The sequence below is a fragment of the Osmerus eperlanus genome, chromosome 9, assembly GCF_963692335.1.
Source record: "Osmerus eperlanus chromosome 9, fOsmEpe2.1, whole genome shotgun sequence".
NCBI lineage: Eukaryota > Metazoa > Chordata > Actinopteri > Osmeriformes > Osmeridae > Osmerus > Osmerus eperlanus.
Window position 1 is genome coordinate 1,399,439 of NC_085026.1, and position 26,944 is coordinate 1,426,382.

General features: G+C 35.1%; 1 protein-coding gene across 1 annotated transcript in view; it reads left to right on the top strand.

Annotated features, from left to right (window-relative positions):
• The window catches only part of yju2 (YJU2 splicing factor homolog), a 351,236-nt gene that overhangs the window by 121,178 nt on the left and 203,114 nt on the right, over positions 1-26,944 (top strand). The gene's annotated exons all lie outside the window — the stretch shown is intronic.

Genomic DNA, 26,944 nt, shown 5'->3' on the forward strand with positions numbered 1-26,944 from the left:
AGTGCTTTTCAGCTCAGGAATAGCATTTACAATGTTTGGCATTGTACTAGTTCACATGACTTGACTTTGACTTAGATTTCAGCCTAAAACAGGTCACACTGACTCAAATCAACTGTGAATCATCTAATCCATACTCTACTGACAAGATTTAGCCATTAGATTCCGAGTTTTGAGACTTTCGTTCTTTTATTGCTTTAAAGTGATTTTCAGCTCCTGAGTAGCGTTTTCAATGCATTTACAATGTTTGGCATTGTACTAGTTCACATTACATGACTTTGACTTAGATTTCAGCCTAAAACAGGTCACACTGACTCCAATCAACTGTAAATCATCTAATCCATACTCTACTGACCAGATTTAGCCATTAGATTCCGAGTTTTGAGACTTTCATTCTTTTATTGCTTTGAAGTGCTTTTCAGCTCAGGAATAGCATTTACAATGTTTGGCATTGCACTAGTTCACATGACTTTACTTTGACTTATATTTCAGCCTAAAACTGGCCACACTGACTCAAATCCACTGTAAATCATCTAATCCATACTCTACTGACCAGATTTAGCCATTAGATTCCGAGTTTTGAGACTTTCATTATTTTATTGCTTTGAAGTGCTTTTCAGCTCAGTAATAGCATTTACAATGTTTGGCATTGTACTAGTTCACATGACTTGACTTTTTTCAGCCTAAAACAGGCCACACTGACTCAAATCAACTGCAAATCATCTAATCTATGCTCTACTGACAAGATTTAGACATTAGATTCAGAGTTTTGAGACTTACATTCTTTTATTGCTTTAAAGTGCTTTTCAGCTCCTGAATAGTTTTCAATGCATTTACAATGTTTGGCATTGTACTAGTTCACATGACTTTACTTTGACATAGATTTCAGTTACATTATTTTATTGCTTAAAAGTGCCTTTCAGCTCCTGAATCGTTTTCAATGCATTTACAATGTTTGGCATTGTACTAGTTCACATTACATGACTTTGACTTAGATTTCAGCCTAAAACAGGTCACACTGACTCAAATCAACTGTAAATCATCTAATCCATACTCTACTGACCAGATTTAGCAATTAGATTCCGAGTTTTGAGACTTTAGTTATTTTATTGCTTTGAAGTGCTTTTCAGCTCAGGAATAGCATTTACAATGTTTGGCATTGCACTAGTTCACATGACTTTACTTTGACTAAGATTTCAGCCTAAAACAGGTCACACTGACTCAAATCAACTGTAAATCATCTAATCCATACTCTACTGACAATATTTAGCCATTAAATTCCGAGTTTTGAGACTTTCATTCTTTTATTGCTTTAAAGTGCTTTTCAGCTCAGGAATAGCATTTACAATGTTTGGCATTGTACTAGTTCACATGACTTTACTTTGACTTAGATTTCAGCCTAAAACTGGCCACACTGACTCAAATCAACGGTAAATCATCTAATCCATACTCTACTGACAAGATTTAGCCATTAGATTCCGAGTTTTGAGACTTTCATTCTTTTATTGCTTTAAAGTGCTTTTCAGCTCCTGAATAGCGTTTTCAATGCATTTACAATGTTTGGCATTGTACTAGTTCACATTACATGACGTTGACTTAGAATTTCAGCCTAAAACTGGCCACACTGACTTAAATCAACTGTAAATCATCTAATCCATACTCTACTGACCAGATTTAGCCATTAGATTCCGAGTTTTGAGACTTTCATTCTTTTATTGCTTTGAAGTGCTTTTCAGCTCAGGAATAGCATTTACAATGTTTGGCATTGTACTAGTTCACATGACTTGACTTTGACTTAGATTTCAGCCTAAAACAGGTCACACTGACTCAAATCAACTGTGAATCATCTAATCCATACTCTACTGACAAGATTTAGCCATTAGATTCCGAGTTTTGAGACTTTCGTTCTTTTATTGCTTTAAAGTGATTTTCAGCTCCTGAGTAGCGTTTTCAATGCATTTACAATGTTTGGCATTGTACTAGTTCACATTACATGACTTTGACTTAGATTTCAGCCTAAAACAGGTCACACTGACTCAAATCAACTGTAAATCATCTAATCCATACTCTACTGACCAGATTTAGCCATTAGATTCCGAGTTTTGAGACTTTCATTCTTTTATTGCTTTGAAGTGCTTTTCAGCTCAGGAATAGCATTTACAATGTTTGGCATTGCACTAGTTCACATGACTTTACTTTGACTAAGATTTCAGCCTAAAACAGGTCACACTGACTCAAATCAACTGTAAATCATCTAATCCATACTCTACTGACAATATTTAGCCATTAAATTCCGAGTTTTGAGACTTTCATTCTTTTATTGCTTTAAAGTGCTTTTCAGCTCAGGAATAGCATTTACAATGTTTGGCATTGTACTAGTTCACATGACTTTACTTTGACTTAGATTTCAGCCTAAAACTGGCCACACTGACTCAAATCAACGGTAAATCATCTAATCCATACTCTACTGACAAGATTTAGCCATTAGATTCCGAGTTTTGAGACTTTCATTCTTTTATTGCTTTAAAGTGCTTTTCAGCTCCTGAATAGCGTTTTCAATGCATTTACAATGTTTGGCATTGTACTAGTTCACATTACATGACGTTGACTTAGAATTTCAGCCTAAAACTGGCCACACTGACTTAAATCAACTGTACATCGTCTAATCCATACTCTACTGACCAGATTCAGCCATTAGATTCCGAGTTTTGAGACTTTCATTCTTTTATTGCTTTGAAGTGCTTTTCAGCACAGGAATAGCATTTACAATGTTTGGCATTGTACTAGTTCACATGACTTGACTTTGACTTAGATTTCAGCCTAAAACAGGTCACACTGACTCAAATCAACTGTGAATCATCTAATCCATACTCTACTGACAAGATTTAGCCATTAGATTCCGAGTTTTGAGACTTTCGTTCTTTTATTGCTTTAAAGTGATTTTCAGCTCCTGAGTAGCGTTTTCAATGCATTTACAATGTTTGGCATTGTACTAGTTCACATTACATGACTTTGACTTAGATTTCAGCCTAAAACAGGTCACACTGACTCAAATCAACTGTAAATCATCTAATCCATACTCTACTGACCAGATTTAGCCATTAGATTCCGAGTTTTGAGACTTTCATTCTTTTATTGCTTTGAAGTGCTTTTCAGCTCAGGAATAGCATTTACAATGTTTGGCATTGCACTAGTTCACATGACTTTACTTTGACTAAGATTTCAGCCTAAAACAGGTCACACTGACTCAAATAAACTGTAAATCAGCTCTAATCCATACTCTACTGACAAGATTTAGCCATTAAATTCCGAGTTTTGAGACTTTCATTCTTTTATTGCTTTAAAGTGCTTTTCAGCTCAGGAATAGCATTTACAATGTTTGGAATTGTACTAGTTCACATGACTTTACTTTGACTTAGATTTCAGCCTAAAACTGGCCACACTGACTCAAATCAACGGTAAATCATCTAATCCATACTCTACTGACAAGATTTAGCCATTAGATTCCGAGTTTTGAGACTTTCATTCTTTTATTGCTTTAAAGTGCTTTTCAGCTCCTGAATAGCGTTTTCAATGCATTTACAATGTTTGGCATTGTACTAGTTCACATTACATGACGTTGACTTAGAATTTCAGCCTAAAACTGGCCACACTGACTTAAATCAACTGTACATCGTCTAATCCATACTCTACTGACCAGATTCAGCCATTAGATTCCGAGTTTTGAGACTTTCATTCTTTTATTGCTTTGAAGTGCTTTTCAGCTCAGGAATAGCATTTACAATGTTTGGCATTGTACTAGTTCACATGACTTTACTTTGACTTAGATTTCAGCCTAAAACAGGTCACACTGACTCAAATCAACGGTAAATCATCTAATCCATACTCTACTGACAAGATTTAGACATTAGATTCCGAGTTTTGAGACTTTCGTTCTTTTATTGCTTTAAAGTGATTTTCAGCTCCTGAGTAGCGTTTTCAATGCATTTACAATGTTTGGCATTGTACTAGTTCACATTACATGACTTTGACTTAGATTTCAGCCTAAAACAGGTCACACTGACTCAAATCAACTGTAAATCATCTAATCCATACTCTACTGACCAGATTTAGCCATTAGATTCCGAGTTTTGAGACTTTCATTCTTTTATTGCTTTGAAGTGCTTTTCAGCTCAGGAATAGCATTTACAATGTTTGGCATTGCACTAGTTCACATGACTTTACTTTGACTAAGATTTCAGCCTAAAACAGGTCACACTGACTCAAATAAACTGTAAATCAGCTCTAATCCATACTCTACTGACAAGATTTAGCCATTAAATTCCGAGTTTTGAGACTTTCATTCTTTTATTGCTTTAAAGTGCTTTTCAGCTCAGGAATAGCATTTACAATGTTTGGCATTGTACTAGTTCACATGACTTTACTTTGACTTAGATTTCAGCCTAAAACTGGCCACACTGACTCAAATCAACGGTAAATCATCTAATCCATACTCTACTGACAAGATTTAGCCATTAGATTCCGAGTTTTGAGACTTTCATTCTTTTATTGCTTTAAAGTGCTTTTCAGCTCCTGAATAGCGTTTTCAATGCATTTACAATGTTTGGCATTGTACTAGTTCACATTACATGACGTTGACTTAGAATTTCAGCCTAAAACTGGCCACACTGACTTAAATCAACTGTACATCGTCTAATCCATACTCTACTGACCAGATTCAGCCATTAGATTCCGAGTTTTGAGACTTTCATTCTTTTATTGCTTTGAAGTGCTTTTCAGCTCAGGAATAGCATTTACAATGTTTGGCATTGTACTAGTTCACATGACTTTACTTTGACTTAGATTTCAGCCTAAAACAGGTCACACTGACTCAAATCAACGGTAAATCATCTAATCCATACTCTACTGACAAGATTTAGACATTAGATTCCGAGTTTTGAGACTTTCATTCTTTTATTGCTTTAAAGTGCTTTTCAGCTCCTGAATAACGTTTTCAATGCATTTACAATGTTTGGCATTGTACTAGTTCACATGACTTGACTTTGACTTAGATTTCAGCCTAAAACAGGTCACACTGACTCAAATAAACTGTGAATCATCTAATCCATACTCTACTGACAAGATTTAGCCATTAGATTCCGAGTTTTGAGACTTTCGTTCTTTTATTGCTTTAAAGTGATTTTCAGCTCCTGAGTAGCGTTTTCAATGCATTTACAATGTTTGGCATTGTACTAGTTCACATTACATGACTTTGACTTAGATTTCAGCCTAAAACAGGTCACACTGACTCAAATCAACTGTAAATCATCTAATCCATACTCTACTGACCAGATTTAGCCATTAGATTCCGAGTTTTGAGACTTTCATTCTTTTATTGCTTTGAAGTGCTTTTCAGCTCAGGAATAGCATTTACAATGTTTGGCATTGCACTAGTTCACATGACTTTACTTTGACTAAGATTTCAGCCTAAAACAGGTCACACTGACTCAAATAAACTGTAAATCAGCTCTAATCCATACTCTACTGACAAGATTTAGCCATTAAATTCCGAGTTTTGAGACTTTCATTCTTTTATTGCTTTAAAGTGCTTTTCAGCTCAGGAATAGCATTTACAATGTTTGGCATTGTACTAGTTCACATGACTTTACTTTGACTTAGATTTCAGCCTAAAACTGGCCACACTGACTCAAATCAACGGTAAATCATCTAATCCATACTCTACTGACAAGATTTAGCCATTAGATTCCGAGTTTTGAGACTTTCATTCTTTTATTGCTTTAAAGTGCTTTTCAGCTCCTGAATAGCGTTTTCAATGCATTTACAATGTTTGGCATTGTACTAGTTCACATTACATGACGTTGACTTAGAATTTCAGCCTAAAACTGGCCACACTGACTTAAATCAACTGTACATCGTCTAATCCATACTCTACTGACCAGATTCAGCCATTAGATTCCGAGTTTTGAGACTTTCATTCTTTTATTGCTTTGAAGTGCTTTTCAGCTCAGGAATAGCATTTACAATGTTTGGCATTGTACTAGTTCACATGACTTTACTTTGACTTAGATTTCAGCCTAAAACAGGTCACACTGACTCAAATCAACGGTAAATCATCTAATCCATACTCTACTGACAAGATTTAGACATTAGATTCCGAGTTTTGAGACTTTCATTCTTTTATTGCTTTAAAGTGCTTTTCAGCTCCTGAATAACGTTTTCAATGCATTTACAATGTTTGGCATTGTACTAGTTCACATGACTTGACTTTGACTTAGATTTCAGCCTAAAACAGGTCACACTGACTCAAATCAACTGTGAATCATCTAATCCATACTCTACTGACAAGATTTAGCCATTAGATTCCGAGTTTTGAGACTTTCGTTCTTTTATTGCTTTAAAGTGATTTTCAGCTCCTGAGTAGCGTTTTCAATGCATTTACAATGTTTGGCATTGTACTAGTTCACATTACATGACTTTGACTTAGATTTCAGCCTAAAACAGGTCACACTGACTCAAATCAACTGTAAATCATCTAATCCATACTCTACTGACCAGATTTAGCCATTAGATTCCGAGTTTTGAGACTTTCATTCTTTTATTGCTTTGAAGTGCTTTTCAGCTCAGGAATAGCATTTACAATGTTTGGCATTGCACTAGTTCACATGACTTTACTTTGACTAAGATTTCAGCCTAAAACAGGTCACACTGACTCAAATAAACTGTAAATCAGCTCTAATCCATACTCTACTGACAAGATTTAGCCATTAAATTCCGAGTTTTGAGACTTTCATTCTTTTATTGCTTTAAAGTGCTTTTCAGCTCAGGAATAGCATTTACAATGTTTGGAATTGTACTAGTTCACATGACTTTACTTTGACTTAGATTTCAGCCTAAAACTGGCCACACTGACTCAAATCAACGGTAAATCATCTAATCCATACTCTACTGACAAGATTTAGCCATTAGATTCCGAGTTTTGAGACTTTCATTCTTTTATTGCTTTAAAGTGCTTTTCAGCTCCTGAATAGCGTTTTCAATGCATTTACAATGTTTGGCATTGTACTAGTTCACATTACATGACGTTGACTTAGAATTTCAGCCTAAAACTGGCCACACTGACTTAAATCAACTGTACATCGTCTAATCCATACTCTACTGACCAGATTCAGCCATTAGATTCCGAGTTTTGAGACTTTCATTCTTTTATTGCTTTGAAGTGCTTTTCAGCTCAGGAATAGCATTTACAATGTTTGGCATTGTACTAGTTCACATGACTTTACTTTGACTTAGATTTCAGCCTAAAACAGGTCACACTGACTCAAATCAACGGTAAATCATCTAATCCATACTCTACTGACAAGATTTAGACATTAGATTCCGAGTTTTGAGACTTTCGTTCTTTTATTGCTTTAAAGTGATTTTCAGCTCCTGAGTAGCGTTTTCAATGCATTTACAATGTTTGGCATTGTACTAGTTCACATTACATGACTTTGACTTAGATTTCAGCCTAAAACAGGTCACACTGACTCAAATCAACTGTAAATCATCTAATCCATACTCTACTGACCAGATTTAGCCATTAGATTCCGAGTTTTGAGACTTTCATTCTTTTATTGCTTTGAAGTGCTTTTCAGCTCAGGAATAGCATTTACAATGTTTGGCATTGCACTAGTTCACATGACTTTACTTTGACTAAGATTTCAGCCTAAAACAGGTCACACTGACTCAAATAAACTGTAAATCAGCTCTAATCCATACTCTACTGACAAGATTTAGCCATTAAATTCCGAGTTTTGAGACTTTCATTCTTTTATTGCTTTAAAGTGCTTTTCAGCTCAGGAATAGCATTTACAATGTTTGGCATTGTACTAGTTCACATGACTTTACTTTGACTTAGATTTCAGCCTAAAACTGGCCACACTGACTCAAATCAACGGTAAATAATCTAATCCATACTCTACTGACAAGATTTAGCCATTAGATTCCGAGTTTTGAGACTTTCATTCTTTTATTGCTTTAAAGTGCTTTTCAGCTCCTGAATAGCGTTTTCAATGCATTTACAATGTTTGGCATTGTACTAGTTCACATTACATGACGTTGACTTAGAATTTCAGCCTAAAACAGGTCACACTGACTCAAATCAACGGTAAATCATCTAATCCATACTCTACTGACAAGATTTAGACATTAGATTCCGAGTTTTGAGACTTTCATTCTTTTATTGCTTTAAAGTGCTTTTCAGCTCCTGAATAACGTTTTCAATGCATTTACAATGTTTGGCATTGTACTAGTTCACATGACTTGACTTTGACTTAGATTTCAGCCTAAAACAGGTCACACTGACTCAAATCAACTGTGAATCATCTAATCCATACTCTACTGACAAGATTTAGCCATTAGATTCCGAGTTTTGAGACTTTCGTTCTTTTATTGCTTTAAAGTGATTTTCAGCTCCTGAGTAGCGTTTTCAATGCATTTACAATGTTTGGCATTGTACTAGTTCACATTACATGACTTTGACTTAGATTTCAGCCTAAAACAGGTCACACTGACTCAAATCAACTGTAAATCATCTAATCCATACTCTACTGACCAGATTTAGCCATTAGATTCCGAGTTTTGAGACTTTCATTCTTTTATTGCTTTGAAGTGCTTTTCAGCTCAGGAATAGCATTTACAATGTTTGGCATTGCACTAGTTCACATGACTTTACTTTGACTTATATTTCAGCCTAAAACTGGCCACACTGACTCAAATCCACTGTAAATCATCTAATCCATACTCTACTGACCAGATTTAGCCATTAGATTCCGAGTTTTGAGACTTTCATTATTTTATTGCTTTGAAGTGCTTTTCAGCTCAGTAATAGCATTTACAATGTTTGGCATTGTACTAGTTCACATGACTTGACTTTTTTCAGCCTAAAACAGGCCACACTGACTCAAATTAACTGCAAATCATCTAATCCATACTCTACTGACAAGATTTAGACATTAGATTCAGAGTTTTGAGACTTACATTCTTTTATTGCTTTAAAGTGCTTTTCAGCTCCTGAATAGTTTTCAATGCATTTACAATGTTTGGCATTGTACTAGTTCACATGACATGACTTTGACTTAGATTTCAGCCTAAAACAGGTCACACTGACTCAAATCAACTGTGAATCATCTAATCCATACTCTACTGACAAGATTTAGCCATTAGATTCCGAGTTTTGAGACTTTCGTTCTTTTATTGCTTTAAAGTGATTTTCAGCTCCTGAGTAGCGTTTTCAATGCATTTACAATGTTTGGCATTGTACTAGTTCACATTACATGACTTTGACTTAGATTTCAGCCTAAAACAGGTCACACTGACTCAAATCAACTGTAAATCATCTAATCCATACTCTACTGACCAGATTTAGCCATTAGATTCCGAGTTTTGAGACTTTCATTCTTTTATTGCTTTGAAGTGCTTTTCAGCTCAGGAATAGCATTTACAATGTTTGGCATTGCACTAGTTCACATGACTTTACTTTGACTAAGATTTCAGCCTAAAACAGGTCACACTGACTCAAATAAACTGTAAATCAGCTCTAATCCATACTCTACTGACAAGATTTAGCCATTAGATTCCGAGTTTTGAGACTTTCGTTCTTTTATTGCTTTAAAGTGATTTTCAGCTCCTGAGTAGCGTTTTCAATGCATTTACAATGTTTGGCATTGTACTAGTTCACATTACATGACTTTGACTTAGATTTCAGCCTAAAACAGGTCACACTGACTCAAATCAACTGTAAATCATCTAATCCATACTCTACTGACCAGATTTAGCCATTAGATTCCGAGTTTTGAGACTTTCATTCTTTTATTGCTTTGAAGTGCTTTTCAGCTCAGGAATAGCATTTACAATGTTTGGCATTGCACTAGTTCACATGACTTTACTTTGACTAAGATTTCAGCCTAAAACAGGTCACACTGACTCAAATCAACTGTAAATCATCTAATCCATACTCTACTGACAATATTTAGCCATTAAATTCCGAGTTTTGAGACTTTCATTCTTTTATTGCTTTAAAGTGCTTTTCAGCTCAGGAATAGCATTTACAATGTTTGGCATTGTACTAGTTCACATGACTTTACTTTGACTTAGATTTCAGCCTAAAACTGGCCACACTGACTCAAATCAACGGTAAATCATCTAATCCATACTCTACTGACAAGATTTAGCCATTAGATTCCGAGTTTTGAGACTTTCATTCTTTTATTGCTTTAAAGTGCTTTTCAGCTCCTGAATAGCGTTTTCAATGCATTTACAATGTTTGGCATTGTACTAGTTCACATTACATGACGTTGACTTAGAATTTCAGCCTAAAACTGGCCACACTGACTTAAATCAACTGTACATCGTCTAATCCATACTCTACTGACCAGATTCAGCCATTAGATTCCGAGTTTTGAGACTTTCATTCTTTTATTGCTTTGAAGTGCTTTTCAGCTCAGGAATAGCATTTACAATGTTTGGCATTGTACTAGTTCACATGACTTGACTTTGACTTAGATTTCAGCCTAAAACAGGTCACACTGACTCAAATCAACTGTGAATCATCTAATCCATACTCTACTGACAAGATTTAGCCATTAGATTCCGAGTTTTGAGACTTTCGTTCTTTTATTGCTTTAAAGTGATTTTCAGCTCCTGAGTAGCGTTTTCAATGCATTTACAATGTTTGGCATTGTACTAGTTCACATTACATGACTTTGACTTAGATTTCAGCCTAAAACAGGTCACACTGACTCAAATCAACTGTAAATCATCTAATCCATACTCTACTGACCAGATTTAGCCATTAGATTCCGAGTTTTGAGACTTTCATTCTTTTATTGCTTTGAAGTGCTTTTCAGCTCAGGAATAGCATTTACAATGTTTGGCATTGCACTAGTTCACATGACTTTACTTTGACTAAGATTTCAGCCTAAAACAGGTCACACTGACTCAAATAAACTGTAAATCAGCTCTAATCCATACTCTACTGACAAGATTTAGCCATTAAATTCCGAGTTTTGAGACTTTCATTCTTTTATTGCTTTAAAGTGCTTTTCAGCTCAGGAATAGCATTTACAATGTTTGGAATTGTACTAGTTCACATGACTTTACTTTGACTTAGATTTCAGCCTAAAACTGGCCACACTGACTCAAATCAACGGTAAATCATCTAATCCATACTCTACTGACAAGATTTAGCCATTAGATTCCGAGTTTTGAGACTTTCATTCTTTTATTGCTTTAAAGTTCTTTTCAGCTCCTGAATAGCGTTTTCAATGCATTTACAATGTTTGGCATTGTACTAGTTCACATTACATGACGTTGACTTAGAATTTCAGCCTAAAACTGGCCACACTGACTTAAATCAACTGTACATCGTCTAATCCATACTCTACTGACCAGATTCAGCCATTAGATTCCGAGTTTTGAGACTTTCATTCTTTTATTGCTTTGAAGTGCTTTTCAGCTCAGGAATAGCATTTACAATGTTTGGCATTGTACTAGTTCACATGACTTTACTTTGACTTAGATTTCAGCCTAAAACAGGTCACACTGACTCAAATCAACGGTAAATCATCTAATCCATACTCTACTGACAAGATTTAGACATTAGATTCCGAGTTTTGAGACTTTCGTTCTTTTATTGCTTTAAAGTGATTTTCAGCTCCTGAGTAGCGTTTTCAATGCATTTACAATGTTTGGCATTGTACTAGTTCACATTACATGACTTTGACTTAGATTTCAGCCTAAAACAGGTCACACTGACTCAAATCAACTGTAAATCATCTAATCCATACTCTACTGACCAGATTTAGCCATTAGATTCCGAGTTTTGAGACTTTCATTCTTTTATTGCTTTGAAGTGCTTTTCAGCTCAGGAATAGCATTTACAATGTTTGGCATTGCACTAGTTCACATGACTTTACTTTGACTAAGATTTCAGCCTAAAACAGGTCACACTGACTCAAATAAACTGTAAATCAGCTCTAATCCATACTCTACTGACAAGATTTAGCCATTAAATTCCGAGTTTTGAGACTTTCATTCTTTTATTGCTTTAAAGTGCTTTTCAGCTCAGGAATAGCATTTACAATGTTTGGCATTGTACTAGTTCACATGACTTTACTTTGACTTAGATTTCAGCCTAAAACAGGTCACACTGACTCAAATCAACGGTAAATCATCTAATCCATACTCTACTGACAAGATTTAGACATTAGATTCCGAGTTTTGAGACTTTCGTTCTTTTATTGCTTTAAAGTGCTTTTCAGCTCCTGAATAGCGTTTTCAATGCATTTACAATGTTTGGCATTGTACTAGTTCACATTACATGACGTTGACTTAGAATTTCAGCCTAAAACTGGCCACACTGACTTAAATCAACTGTACATCGTCTAATCCATACTCTACTGACCAGATTCAGCCATTAGATTCCGAGTTTTGAGACTTTCATTCTTTTATTGCTTTGAAGTGCTTTTCAGCTCAGGAATAGCATTTACAATGTTTGGCATTGTACTAGTTCACATGACTTTACTTTGACTTAGATTTCAGCCTAAAACAGGTCACACTGACTCAAATCAACGGTAAATCATCTAATCCATACTCTACTGACAAGATTTAGACATTAGATTCCGAGTTTTGAGACTTTCATTCTTTTATTGCTTTAAAGTGCTTTTCAGCTCCTGAATAACGTTTTCAATGCATTTACAATGTTTGGCATTGTACTAGTTCACATGACTTGACTTTGACTTAGATTTCAGCCTAAAACAGGTCACACTGACTCAAATCAACTGTGAATCATCTAATCCATACTCTACTGACAAGATTTAGCCATTAGATTCCGAGTTTTGAGACTTTCGTTCTTTTATTGCTTTAAAGTGATTTTCAGCTCCTGAGTAGCGTTTTCAATGCATTTACAATGTTTGGCATTGTACTAGTTCACATTACATGACTTTGACTTAGATTTCAGCCTAAAACAGGTCACACTGACTCAAATCAACTGTAAATCATCTAATCCATACTCTACTGACCAGATTTAGCCATTAGATTCCGAGTTTTGAGACTTTCATTCTTTTATTGCTTTGAAGTGCTTTTCAGCTCAGGAATAGCATTTACAATGTTTGGCATTGCACTAGTTCACATGACTTTACTTTGACTAAGATTTCAGCCTAAAACAGGTCACACTGACTCAAATAAACTGTAAATCAGCTCTAATCCATACTCTACTGACAAGATTTAGCCATTAAATTCCGAGTTTTGAGACTTTCATTCTTTTATTGCTTTAAAGTGCTTTTCAGCTCAGGAATAGCATTTACAATGTTTGGCATTGTACTAGTTCACATGACTTTACTTTGACTTAGATTTCAGCCTAAAACTGGCCACACTGACTCAAATCAACGGTAAATCATCTAATCCATACTCTACTGACAAGATTTAGCCATTAGATTCCGAGTTTTGAGACTTTCATTCTTTTATTGCTTTAAAGTGCTTTTCAGCTCCTGAATAGCGTTTTCAATGCATTTACAATGTTTGGCATTGTACTAGTTCACATTACATGACGTTGACTTAGAATTTCAGCCTAAAACTGGCCACACTGACTTAAATCAACTGTACATCGTCTAATCCATACTCTACTGACCAGATTCAGCCATTAGATTCCGAGTTTTGAGACTTTCATTCTTTTATTGCTTTGAAGTGCTTTTCAGCTCAGGAATAGCATTTACAATGTTTGGCATTGTACTAGTTCACATGACTTTACTTTGACTTAGATTTCAGCCTAAAACAGGTCACACTGACTCAAATCAACGGTAAATCATCTAATCCATACTCTACTGACAAGATTTAGACATTAGATTCCGAGTTTTGAGACTTTCATTCTTTTATTGCTTTAAAGTGCTTTTCAGCTCCTGAATAACGTTTTCAATGCATTTACAATGTTTGGCATTGTACTAGTTCACATGACTTGACTTTGACTTAGATTTCAGCCTAAAACAGGTCACACTGACTCAAATCAACTGTGAATCATCTAATCCATACTCTACTGACAAGATTTAGCCATTAGATTCCGAGTTTTGAGACTTTCGTTCTTTTATTGCTTTAAAGTGATTTTCAGCTCCTGAGTAGCGTTTTCAATGCATTTACAATGTTTGGCATTGTACTAGTTCACATTACATGACTTTGACTTAGATTTCAGCCTAAAACAGGTCACACTGACTCAAATCAACTGTAAATCATCTAATCCATACTCTACTGACCAGATTTAGCCATTAGATTCCGAGTTTTGAGACTTTCATTCTTTTATTGCTTTGAAGTGCTTTTCAGCTCAGGAATAGCATTTACAATGTTTGGCATTGCACTAGTTCACATGACTTTACTTTGACTAAGATTTCAGCCTAAAACAGGTCACACTGACTCAAATAAACTGTAAATCAGCTCTAATCCATACTCTACTGACAAGATTTAGCCATTAAATTCCGAGTTTTGAGACTTTCATTCTTTTATTGCTTTAAAGTGCTTTTCAGCTCAGGAATAGCATTTACAATGTTTGGAATTGTACTAGTTCACATGACTTTACTTTGACTTAGATTTCAGCCTAAAACTGGCCACACTGACTCAAATCAACGGTAAATCATCTAATCCATACTCTACTGACAAGATTTAGCCATTAGATTCCGAGTTTTGAGACTTTCATTCTTTTATTGCTTTAAAGTGCTTTTCAGCTCCTGAATAGCGTTTTCAATGCATTTACAATGTTTGGCATTGTACTAGTTCACATTACATGACGTTGACTTAGAATTTCAGCCTAAAACTGGCCACACTGACTTAAATCAACTGTACATCGTCTAATCCATACTCTACTGACCAGATTCAGCCATTAGATTCCGAGTTTTGAGACTTTCATTCTTTTATTGCTTTGAAGTGCTTTTCAGCTCAGGAATAGCATTTACAATGTTTGGCATTGTACTAGTTCACATGACTTTACTTTGACTTAGATTTCAGCCTAAAACAGGTCACACTGACTCAAATCAACGGTAAATCATCTAATCCATACTCTACTGACAAGATTTAGACATTAGATTCAGAGTTTTGAGACTTTCGTTCTTTTATTGCTTTAAAGTGATTTTCAGCTCCTGAGTAGCGTTTTCAATGCATTTACAATGTTTGGCATTGTACTAGTTCACATTACATGACTTTGACTTAGATTTCAGCCTAAAACAGGTCACACTGACTCAAATCAACTGTAAATCATCTAATCCATACTCTACTGACCAGATTTAGCCATTAGATTCCGAGTTTTGAGACTTTCATTCTTTTATTGCTTTGAAGTGCTTTTCAGCTCAGGAATAGCATTTACAATGTTTGGCATTGCACTAGTTCACATGACTTTACTTTGACTAAGATTTCAGCCTAAAACAGGTCACACTGACTCAAATAAACTGTAAATCAGCTCTAATCCATACTCTACTGACAAGATTTAGCCATTAAATTCCGAGTTTTGAGACTTTCATTCTTTTATTGCTTTAAAGTGCTTTTCAGCTCAGGAATAGCATTTACAATGTTTGGCATTGTACTAGTTCACATGACTTTACTTTGACTTAGATTTCAGCCTAAAACTGGCCACACTGACTCAAATCAACGGTAAATCATCTAATCCATACTCTACTGACAAGATTTAGCCATTAGATTCCGAGTTTTGAGACTTTCATTCTTTTATTGCTTTAAAGTGCTTTTCAGCTCCTGAATAGCGTTTTCAATGCATTTACAATGTTTGGCATTGTACTAGTTCACATTACATGACGTTGACTTAGAATTTCAGCCTAAAACAGGTCACACTGACTCAAATCAACGGTAAATCATCTAATCCATACTCTACTGACAAGATTTAGACATTAGATTCCGAGTTTTGAGACTTTCATTCTTTTATTGCTTTAAAGTGCTTTTCAGCTCCTGAATAACGTTTTCAATGCATTTACAATGTTTGGCATTGTACTAGTTCACATGACTTGACTTTGACTTAGATTTCAGCCTAAAACAGGTCACACTGACTCAAATCAACTGTGAATCATCTAATCCATACTCTACTGACAAGATTTAGCCATTAGATTCCGAGTTTTGAGACTTTCGTTCTTTTATTGCTTTAAAGTGATTTTCAGCTCCTGAGTAGCGTTTTCAATGCATTTACAATGTTTGGCATTGTACTAGTTCACATTACATGACTTTGACTTAGATTTCAGCCTAAAACAGGTCACACTGACTCAAATCAACTGTAAATCATCTAATCCATACTCTACTGACCAGATTTAGCCATTAGATTCCGAGTTTTGAGACTTTCATTCTTTTATTGCTTTGAAGTGCTTTTCAGCTCAGGAATAGCATTTACAATGTTTGGCATTGCACTAGTTCACATGACTTTACTTTGACTTATATTTCAGCCTAAAACTGGCCACACTGACTCAAATCCACTGTAAATCATCTAATCCATACTCTACTGACCAGATTTAGCCATTAGATTCCGAGTTTTGAGACTTTCATTATTTTATTGCTTTGAAGTGCTTTTCAGCTCAGTAATAGCATTTACAATGTTTGGCATTGTACTAGTTCACATGACTTGACTTTTTTCAGCCTAAAACAGGCCACACTGACTCAAATTAACTGCAAATCATCTAATCCATACTCTACTGACAAGATTTAGACATTAGATTCAGAGTTTTGAGACTTACATTCTTTTATTGCTTTAAAGTGCTTTTCAGCTCCTGAATAGTTTTCAATGCATTTACAATGTTTGGCATTGTACTAGTTCACATGACATGACTTTGACTTAGATTTCAGCCTAAAACAGGTCACACTGACTCAAATCAACTGTAAATCATCTAATCCATACTCTACTGACCAGATTTAGCAATTAGATTCCGAGTTTTGAGACTTTAGTTATTTTATTGCTTTGAAGTGCTTTTCAGCTCAGGAATAGCATTTACAATGTTTGGCATTGCACTAGTTCACATGACTTTACTTTGACTAAGATTTCAGCCTAAAACAGGTCACACTGACTCAAATCAACTGTAAATCATCTAATCCATACTCTACTGACCAGATTTAGCCATTAAATTCCGAGTTTTGAGACTTTCATTCTTTTATTGCTTTAAAGTGCTTTTCAGCTCAGGAATAGCATTTACAATGTTTGGCATTGTACTAGTTCACATGACTTTACTTTGACTTAGATTTCAGCCTAAAACTGGCCACACTGACTCAAATCAACGGTAAATCATCTAATCCATACTCTACTGACAAGATTTAGCCATTAGATTCCGAGTTTTGAGACTTTCATTCTTTTATTGCTTTAAAGTGCTTTTCAGCTCCTGAATAGCGTTTTCAATGCATTTACAATGTTTGGCATTGTACTAGTTCACATTACATGACTTTGACTTAGATTTCAGCCTAAAACAGGTCACACTGACTCAAATCAACTGTAAATCATCTAATCCATACTCTACTGACCAGATTTAGCCATTAGATTCCGAGTTTTGAGACTTTCATTCTTTTATTGCTTTGAAGTGCTTTTCAGCTCAGGAATAGCATTTACAATGTTTGGCATTGCACTAGTTCACATGACTTTACTTTGACTAAGATTTCAGCCTAAAACAGGTCACACTGACTCAAATAAACTGTAAATCATCTAATCCATACTCTACTGACAAGATTTAGCCATTAGATTCCGAGTTTTGAGACATTCATTCTTTTATTGCTTTAAAGTGCTTTTCAGCTCCTGAATAGCGTTTTCAATGCATTTACAATGTTTGGCATTGTACTAGTTCACATTACATGACGTTGACTTAGAATTTCAGCCTAAAACAGGTCACACTGACTCAAATCCACTGTAAATCATCTAATCCATACTCTACTGACCAGATTTAGCCATTAGATTCCGAGTTTTGAGACTTTCATTATTTTATTGCTTTGAAGTGCTTTTCAGCTCAGTAATAGCATTTACAATGTTTGGCATTGTACTAGTTCACATGACTTGACTTTTTTCAGCCTAAAACAGGCCACACTGACTCAAATCAACTGCAAATCATCTAATCCATACTCTACTGACAAGATTTAGACATTAGATTCAGAGTTTTGAGACTTACATTCTTTTATTGCTTTAAAGTGCTTTTCAGCTCCTGAATAGTTTTCAATGCATTTACAATGTTTGGCATTGTACTAGTTCACATGACTTTACTTTGACTTAGATTTCAGTTACATTCTTTTATTGCTTAAAAGTGCTTTTCAGCTCCTGAATCGTTTTCAATGCATTTACAATGTTTGGCATTGTACTAGTTCACATTACATGACTTTGACTTAGATTTCAGCCTAAAACAGGTCACACTGACTCAAATCAACTGTAAATCATCTAATCCATACTCTACTGACCATATTTAGCAATTAGATTCCGAGTTTTGAGACTTTAGTTATTTTATTGCTTTGAAGTGCTTTTCAGCTCAGGAATAGCATTTACAATGTTTGGCATTGCACTAGTTCACATGACTTTACTTTGACTAAGATTTCAGCCTAAAACAGGTCACACTGACTCAAATCAACTGTAAATCATCTAATCCATACTCTATTGACAAGATTTAGCCATTAAATTCCGAGTTTTGAGACTTTCATTCTTTTATTGCTTTAAAGTGCTTTTCAGCTCAGGAATAGCATTTACAATGTTTGGCATTGTACTAGTTCACATGACTTTACTTTGACTTAGATTTCAGCCTAAAACAGGTCACACTGACTCAAATCAACGGTAAATCATCTAATCCATACTCTACTGACAAGATTTAGACATTAGATTCCGAGTTTTGAGACTTTCATTCTTTTATTGCTTTAAAGTGCTTTTCAGCTCCTGAATAGCGTTTTCTATGCATTTACAATGTTTGGCATTGTACTAGTTCACATTACATGACGTTGACTTAGAATTTCAGCCTAAAACAGGTCACACTGACTCAAATCCACTGTAAATCATCTAATCCATACTCTACTGACCAGATTTAGCCATTAGATTCCGAGTTTTGAGACTTTCATTCTTTTATTGCTTTAAAGTGCTTTTCAGCTCCTGAATAGCGTTTTCAATGCATTTACAATGTTTGGCATTGTATTAGTTCACATGACTTTACTTTGACTTATATTTCAGCCTAAAACTAGCCACACTGACTTAAATCAACTGTACATCGTCTAATCCATACTCTACTGACCAGATTCAGCCATTAGATTCCGAGTTTTGAGACTTTCATTCTTTTATTGCTTTGAAGTGCTTTTCAGCTCAGGAATAGCATTTACAATGTTTGGCATTGTACTAGTTCACATGACTTGACTTTTTTCAGCCTAAAACAGGCCACACTGACTCAAATCAACTGCAAATCATCTAATCCATACTCTTCTGACAAGATTTAGACATTAGATTCAGAGTTTTGAGACTTTCATTCTTTTATTGCTTTAAAGTGCTTTTCAGCTCCTGAATAGCGTTTTCAATGCATTTACAATGTTTGGCATTGTACTAGTTCACATGACTTGACTTTGACTTAGATTTCAGCATAAAACAGGTCACACTGACTCAAATCCACTGTAAATCATCTAATCCATACTCTACTGACAAGATTTAGCCATTAGATTCCGAGTTTTGAGACTTTCATTCTTTTATTGCTTTGAAGTGCTTTTCAGCTCAGGAATAGCATTTACAATGTTTGGCATTGTACTAGTTCACATGACTTGACTTTGACTTAGATTTCAGCCTAAAACAGGTCACACTGACTCAAATCAACTGTGAATCATCTAATCCATACTCTACTGACAAGATTTAGCCATTCGATTCCGAGTTTTGAGACTTTCATTCTTTTATTGCTTTAAAGTGCTTTTCAGCTCCTGAATAGCGTTTTCAATGCATTTACAATGTTTGGCATTGTACTAGTTCACATTACATGACTTTGATTTAGATTTCAGCCTAAAACAGGTCACACTGACTCAAATCAACTGTAAATCATCTAATCCATACTCTACTGACCAGATTTAGCCATTAGATTCCGAGTTTTGAGACTTTCATTCTTTTATTGCTTTGAAGTGCTTTTCAGCTCAGGAATAGCATTTACAATGTTTGGCATTGCACTAGTTCACATGACTTTACTTTGACTAAGATTTCAGCCTAAAACAGGTCACACTGACTCAAATAAACTGTAAATCATCTAATCCATACTCTACTGACAAGATTTAGCCATTAAATTCCGAGTTTTGAGATTTTCATTCTTTTATTGCTTTAAAGTGCTTTTCAGCTCAGGAATAGCATTTACAATGTTTGGCATTGTACTAGTTCACATGACTTTACTTTGACTTAGATTTCAGCCTAAAACTGGCCACACTGACTCAAATCAACGGTAAATCATCTAATCCATACTCTACTGACAAGATTTAGCCATTAGATTCCGAGTTTTGAGACTTTCATTCTTTTATTGCTTTAAAGTGCTTTTCAGCTCCTGAATAGCGTTTTCAATGCATTTACAATGTTTGGCATTGTACTAGTTCACATTACATGACGTTGACTTAGAATTTCAGCCTAAAACTGGCCACACTGACTTAAATCAACTGTAAATCATCTAATCCATACTCTACTGACCAGATTTAGCCATTAGATTCCGAGTTTTGAGACTTTCATTCTTTTATTGCTTTGAAGTGCTTTTCAGCTCAGGAATAGCATTTACAATGTTTGGCATTGTACTAGTTCACATGACTTGACTTTGACTTAGATTTCAGCCTAAAACAGGTCACACTGACTCAAATCAACTGTGAATCATCTAATCCATACTCTACTGACAAGATTTAGCCATTAGATTCCGAGTTTTGAGACTTTCGTTCTTTTATTGCTTTGAAGTGCTTTTCAGCTCAGGAATAGCATTTACAATGTTTGGCATTGCACTAGTTCACATGACTTTACTTTGACTAAGATTTCAGCCTAAAACAGGTCACACTGACTCAAATAAACTGTAAATCATCTAATCCATACTCTACTGACAAGATTTAGCCATTAAATTCCGAGTTTTGAGACTTTCATTCTTTTATTGCTTTAAAGTGCTTTTCAGCTCAGGAATAGCATTTACAATGTTTGGCATTGTACTAGTTCACATGACTTTACTTTGACTTAGATTTCAGCCTAAAACTGGCCACACTGACTCAAATCCACTGTAAATCATCTAATCCATACTCTACTGACCAGATTTAGCCATTAGATTCCGAGTTTTGAGACTTTCATTATTTTATTGCTTTGAAGTGCTTTTCAGCTCAGTAATAGCATTTACAATGTTTGGCATTGTACTAGTTCACATGACTTGACTTTTTTCAGCCTAAAACAGGCCACACTGACTCAAATCAACTGCAAATCATCTAATCCATACTCTACTGACAAGATTTAGACATTAGATTCAGAGGTTTGAGACTTACATTCTTTTATTGCTTTAAAGTGCTTTTCAGCTCCTGAATAGTTTTCAATGCATTTACAATGTTTGGCATTGTACTAGTTCACATTACATGACTTTGACTTAGATTTCAGCCTAAAACAGGTCACACTGACTCAAATCAACTGTAAATCATCTAATCCATACTCTACTGACCAGATTTAGCAATTAGATTCCGAGTTTTGAGACTTTAGTTATTTTATTGCTTTGAAGTGCTTTTCAGCTCCTGAATAGCGTTTTCAATGCATTTACAATGTTTGGCATTGTACTAGTTCACATTACATGACGTTGACTTAGAATTTCAGCCTAAAACTGGCCACACTGACTTAAATCAACTGTAAATCATCTAATCCATACTCTACTGACCAGATTTAGCCATTAGATTCCGAGTTTTGAGACTTTCATTCTTTTATTGCTTTGAAGTGCTTTTCAGCTCAGGAATAGCATTTACAATGTTTGGCATTGTACTAGTTCACATGACTTGACTTTGACTTATATTTCAGCCTAAAACAGGTCACACTGACTCAAATCAACTGTGAATCATCTAATCCATACTCTACTGACAAGATTTAGCCATTAGATTCCGAGTTTTGAGACTTTCGTTCTTTTATTGCTTTAAAGTGATTTTCAGCTCCTGAGTAGCGTTTTCAATGCATTTACAATGTTTGGCATTGTACTAGTTCACATTACATGACTTTGACTTAGATTTCAGCCTAAAACAGGTCACACTGACTCAAATCAACTGTAAATCATCTAATCCATACTCTACTGACCAGATTTAGCCATTAGATTCCGAGTTTTGAGACTTTCATTCTTTTATTGCTTTGAAGTGCTTTTCAGCTCAGGAATAGCATTTACAATGTATGGCATTGCACTAGTTCACATGACTTTACTTTGACTAAGATTTCAGCCTAAAACAGGTCACACTGGCTCAAATCAACTGTAAATCATCTAATCCATACTCTACTGACAAGATTTAGCCATTAAATTCCGAGTTTTGAGACTTTCATTCTTTTATTGCTTTAAAGTGCTTTTCAGCTCAGGAATAGCATTTACAATGTTTGGCATTGTACTAGTTCACATGACTTTACTTTGACTTAGATTTCAGCCTAAAACTGGCCACACTGACTCAAATCAACGGTAAATCATCTAATCCATACTCTACTGACAAGATTTAGCCATTAGATTCCGAGTTTTGAGACTTTCATTATTTTATTGCTTTGAAGTGCTTTTCAGCTCAGTAATAGCATTTACAATGTTTGGCATTGTACTAGTTCACATGACTTGACTTTTTTCAGCCTAAAACAGGCCACACTGACTCAAATTAACTGCAAATCATCTAATCCATACTCTACTGACAAGATTTAGACATTAGATTCAGAGTTTTGAGACTTACATTCTTTTATTGCTTTAAAGTGCTTTTCAGCTCCTGAATAGTTTTCAATGCATTTACAATGTTTGGCATTGTACTAGTTCACATGACATGACTTTGACTTAGATTTCAGCCTAAAACAGGTCACACTGACTCAAATCAACTGTAAATCATCTAATCCATACTCTACTGACCAGATTTAGCAATTAGATTCCGAGTTTTGAGACTTTAGTTATTTTATTGCTTTGAAGTGCTTTTCAGCTCAGGAATAGCATTTACAATGTTTGGCATTGCACTAGTTCACATGACTTTACTTTGACTAAGATTTCAGCCTAAAACAGGTCACACTGACTCAAATCAACTGTAAATCATCTAATCCATACTCTACTGACCAGATTTAGCCATTAAATTCCGAGTTTTGAGACTTTCATTCTTTTATTGCTTTAAAGTGCTTTTCAGCTCAGGAATAGCATTTACAATGTTTGGCATTGTACTAGTTCACATGACTTTACTTTGACTTAGATTTCAGCCTAAAACTGGCCACACTGACTCAAATCAACGGTAAATCATCTAATCCATACTCTACTGACAAGATTTAGCCATTAGATTCCGAGTTTTGAGACTTTCATTCTTTTATTGCTTTAAAGTGCTTTTCAGCTCCTGAATAGCGTTTTCAATGCATTTACAATGTTTGGCATTGTACTAGTTCACATTACATGACTTTGACTTAGATTTCAGCCTAAAACAGGTCACACTGACTCAAATCAACTGTAAATCATCTAATCCATACTCTACTGACCAGATTTAGCCATTAGATTCCGAGTTTTGAGACTTTCATTCTTTTATTGCTTTGAAGTGCTTTTCAGCTCAGGAATAGCATTTACAATGTTTGGCATTGCACTAGTTCACATGACTTTACTTTGACTAAGATTTCAGCCTAAAACAGGTCACACTGACTCAAATAAACTGTAAATCATCTAATCCATACTCTACTGACAAGATTTAGCCATTAGATTCCGAGTTTTGAGACATTCATTCTTTTATTGCTTTAAAGTGCTTTTCAGCTCCTGAATAGCGTTTTCAATGCATTTACAATGTTTGGCATTGTACTAGTTCACATTACATGACGTTGACTTAGAATTTCAGCCTAAAACAGGTCACACTGACTCAAATCCACTGTAAATCATCTAATCCATACTCTACTGACCAGATTTAGCCATTAGATTCCGAGTTTTGAGACTTTCATTATTTTATTGCTTTGAAGTGCTTTTCAGCTCAGTAATAGCATTTACAATGTTTGGCATTGTACTAGTTCACATGACTTGACTTTTTTCAGCCTAAAACAGGCCACACTGACTCAAATCAACTGCAAATCATCTAATCCATACTCTACTGACAAGATTTAGACATTAGATTCAGAGTTTTGAGACTTACATTCTTTTATTGCTTTAAAGTGCTTTTCAGCTCCTGAATAGTTTTCAATGCATTTACAATGTTTGGCATTGTACTAGTTCACATGACTTTACTTTGACTTAGATTTCAGTTACATTCTTTTATTGCTTAAAAGTGCTTTTCAGCTCCTGAATCGTTTTCAATGCATTTACAATGTTTGGCATTGTACTAGTTCACATTACATGACTTTGACTTAGATTTCAGCCTAAAACAGGTCACACTGACTCAAATCAACTGTAAATCATCTAATCCATACTCTACTGACCATATTTAGCAATTAGATTCCGAGTTTTGAGACTTTAGTTATTTTATTGCTTTGAAGTGCTTTTCAGCTCAGGAATAGCATTTACAATGTTTGGCATTGCACTAGTTCACATGACTTTACTTTGACTAAGATTTCAGCCTAAAACAGGTCACACTGACTCAAATCAACTGTAAATCATCTAATCCATACTCTATTGACAAGATTTAGCCATTAAATTCCGAGTTTTGAGACTTTCATTCTTTTATTGCTTTAAAGTGCTTTTCAGCTCAGGAATAGCATTTACAATGTTTGGCATTGTACTAGTTCACATGACTTTACTTTGACTTAGATTTCAGCCTAAAACAGGTCACACTGACTCAAATCAACGGTAAATCATCTAATCCATACTCTACTGACAAGATTTAGACATTAGATTCCGAGTTTTGAGACTTTCATTCTTTTATTGCTTTAAAGTGCTTTTCAGCTCCTGAATAGCGTTTTCTATGCATTTACAATGTTTGGCATTGTACTAGTTCACATTACATGACGTTGACTTAGAATTTCAGCCTAAAACAGGTCACACTGACTCAAATCCACTGTAAATCATCTAATCCATACTCTACTGACCAGATTTAGCCATTAGATTCCGAGTTTTGAGACTTTCATTCTTTTATTGCTTTAAAGTGCTTTTCAGCTCCTGAATAGCGTTTTCAATGCATTTACAATGTTTGGCATTGTATTAGTTCACATGACTTTACTTTGACTTATATTTCAGCCTAAAACTAGCCACACTGACTTAAATCAACTGTACATCGTCTAATCCATACTCTACTGACCAGATTCAGCCATTAGATTCCGAGTTTTGAGACTTTCATTCTTTTATTGCTTTGAAGTGCTTTTCAGCTCAGGAATAGCATTTACAATGTTTGGCATTGTACTAGTTCACATGACTTGACTTTTTTCAGCCTAAAACAGGCCACACTGACTCAAATCAACTGCAAATCATCTACACCATACTCTTCTGACAAGATTTAGACATTAGATTCAGAGTTTTGAGACTTTCATTCTTTTATTGCTTTAAAGTGCTTTTCAGCTCCTGAATAGCGTTTTCAATGCATTTACAATGTTTGGCATTGTACTAGTTCACATGACTTGACTTTGACTTAGATTTCAGCATAAAACAGGTCACACTGACTCAAATCCACTGTAAATCATCTAATCCATACTCTACTGACAAGATTTAGCCATTAGATTCCGAGTTTTGAGACTTTCATTCTTTTATTGCTTTGAAGTGCTTTTCAGCTCAGGAATAGCATTTACAATGTTTGGCATTGTACTAGTTCACATGACTTGACTTTGACTTAGATTTCAGCCTAAAACAGGTCACACTGACTCAAATCAACTGTGAATCATCTAATCCATACTCTACTGACAAGATTTAGCCATTCGATTCCGAGTTTTGAGACTTTCATTCTTTTATTGCTTTAAAGTGCTTTTCAGCTCCTGAATAGCGTTTTCAATGCATTTACAATGTTTGGCATTGTACTAGTTCACATTACATGACTTTGATTTAGATTTCAGCCTAAAACAGGTCACACTGACTCAAATCAACTGTAAATCATCTAATCCATACTCTACTGACCAGATTTAGCCATTAGATTCCGAGTTTTGAGACTTTCATTCTTTTATTGCTTTGAAGTGCTTTTCAGCTCAGGAATAGCATTTACAATGTTTGGCATTGCACTAGTTCACATGACTTTACTTTGACTAAGATTTCAGCCTAAAACAGGTCACACTGACTCAAATAAACTGTAAATCATCTAATCCATACTCTACTGACAAGATTTAGCCATTAAATTCCGAGTTTTGAGATTTTCATTCTTTTATTGCTTTAAAGTGCTTTTCAGCTCAGGAATAGCATTTACAATGTTTGGCATTGTACTAGTTCACATGACTTTACTTTGACTTAGATTTCAGCCTAAAACTGGCCACACTGACTCAAATCAACGGTAAATCATCTAATCCATACTCTACTGACAAGATTTAGCCATTAGATTCCGAGTTTTGAGACTTTCATTCTTTTATTGCTTTAAAGTGCTTTTCAGCTCCTGAATAGCGTTTTCAATGCATTTACAATGTTTGGCATTGTACTAGTTCACATTACATGACGTTGACTTAGAATTTCAGCCTAAAACTGGCCACACTGACTTAAATCAACTGTAAATCATCTAATCCATACTCTACTGACCAGATTTAGCCATTAGATTCCGAGTTTTGAGACTTTCATTCTTTTATTGCTTTGAAGTGCTTTTCAGCTCAGGAATAGCATTTACAATGTTTGGCATTGTACTAGTTCACATGACTTGACTTTGACTT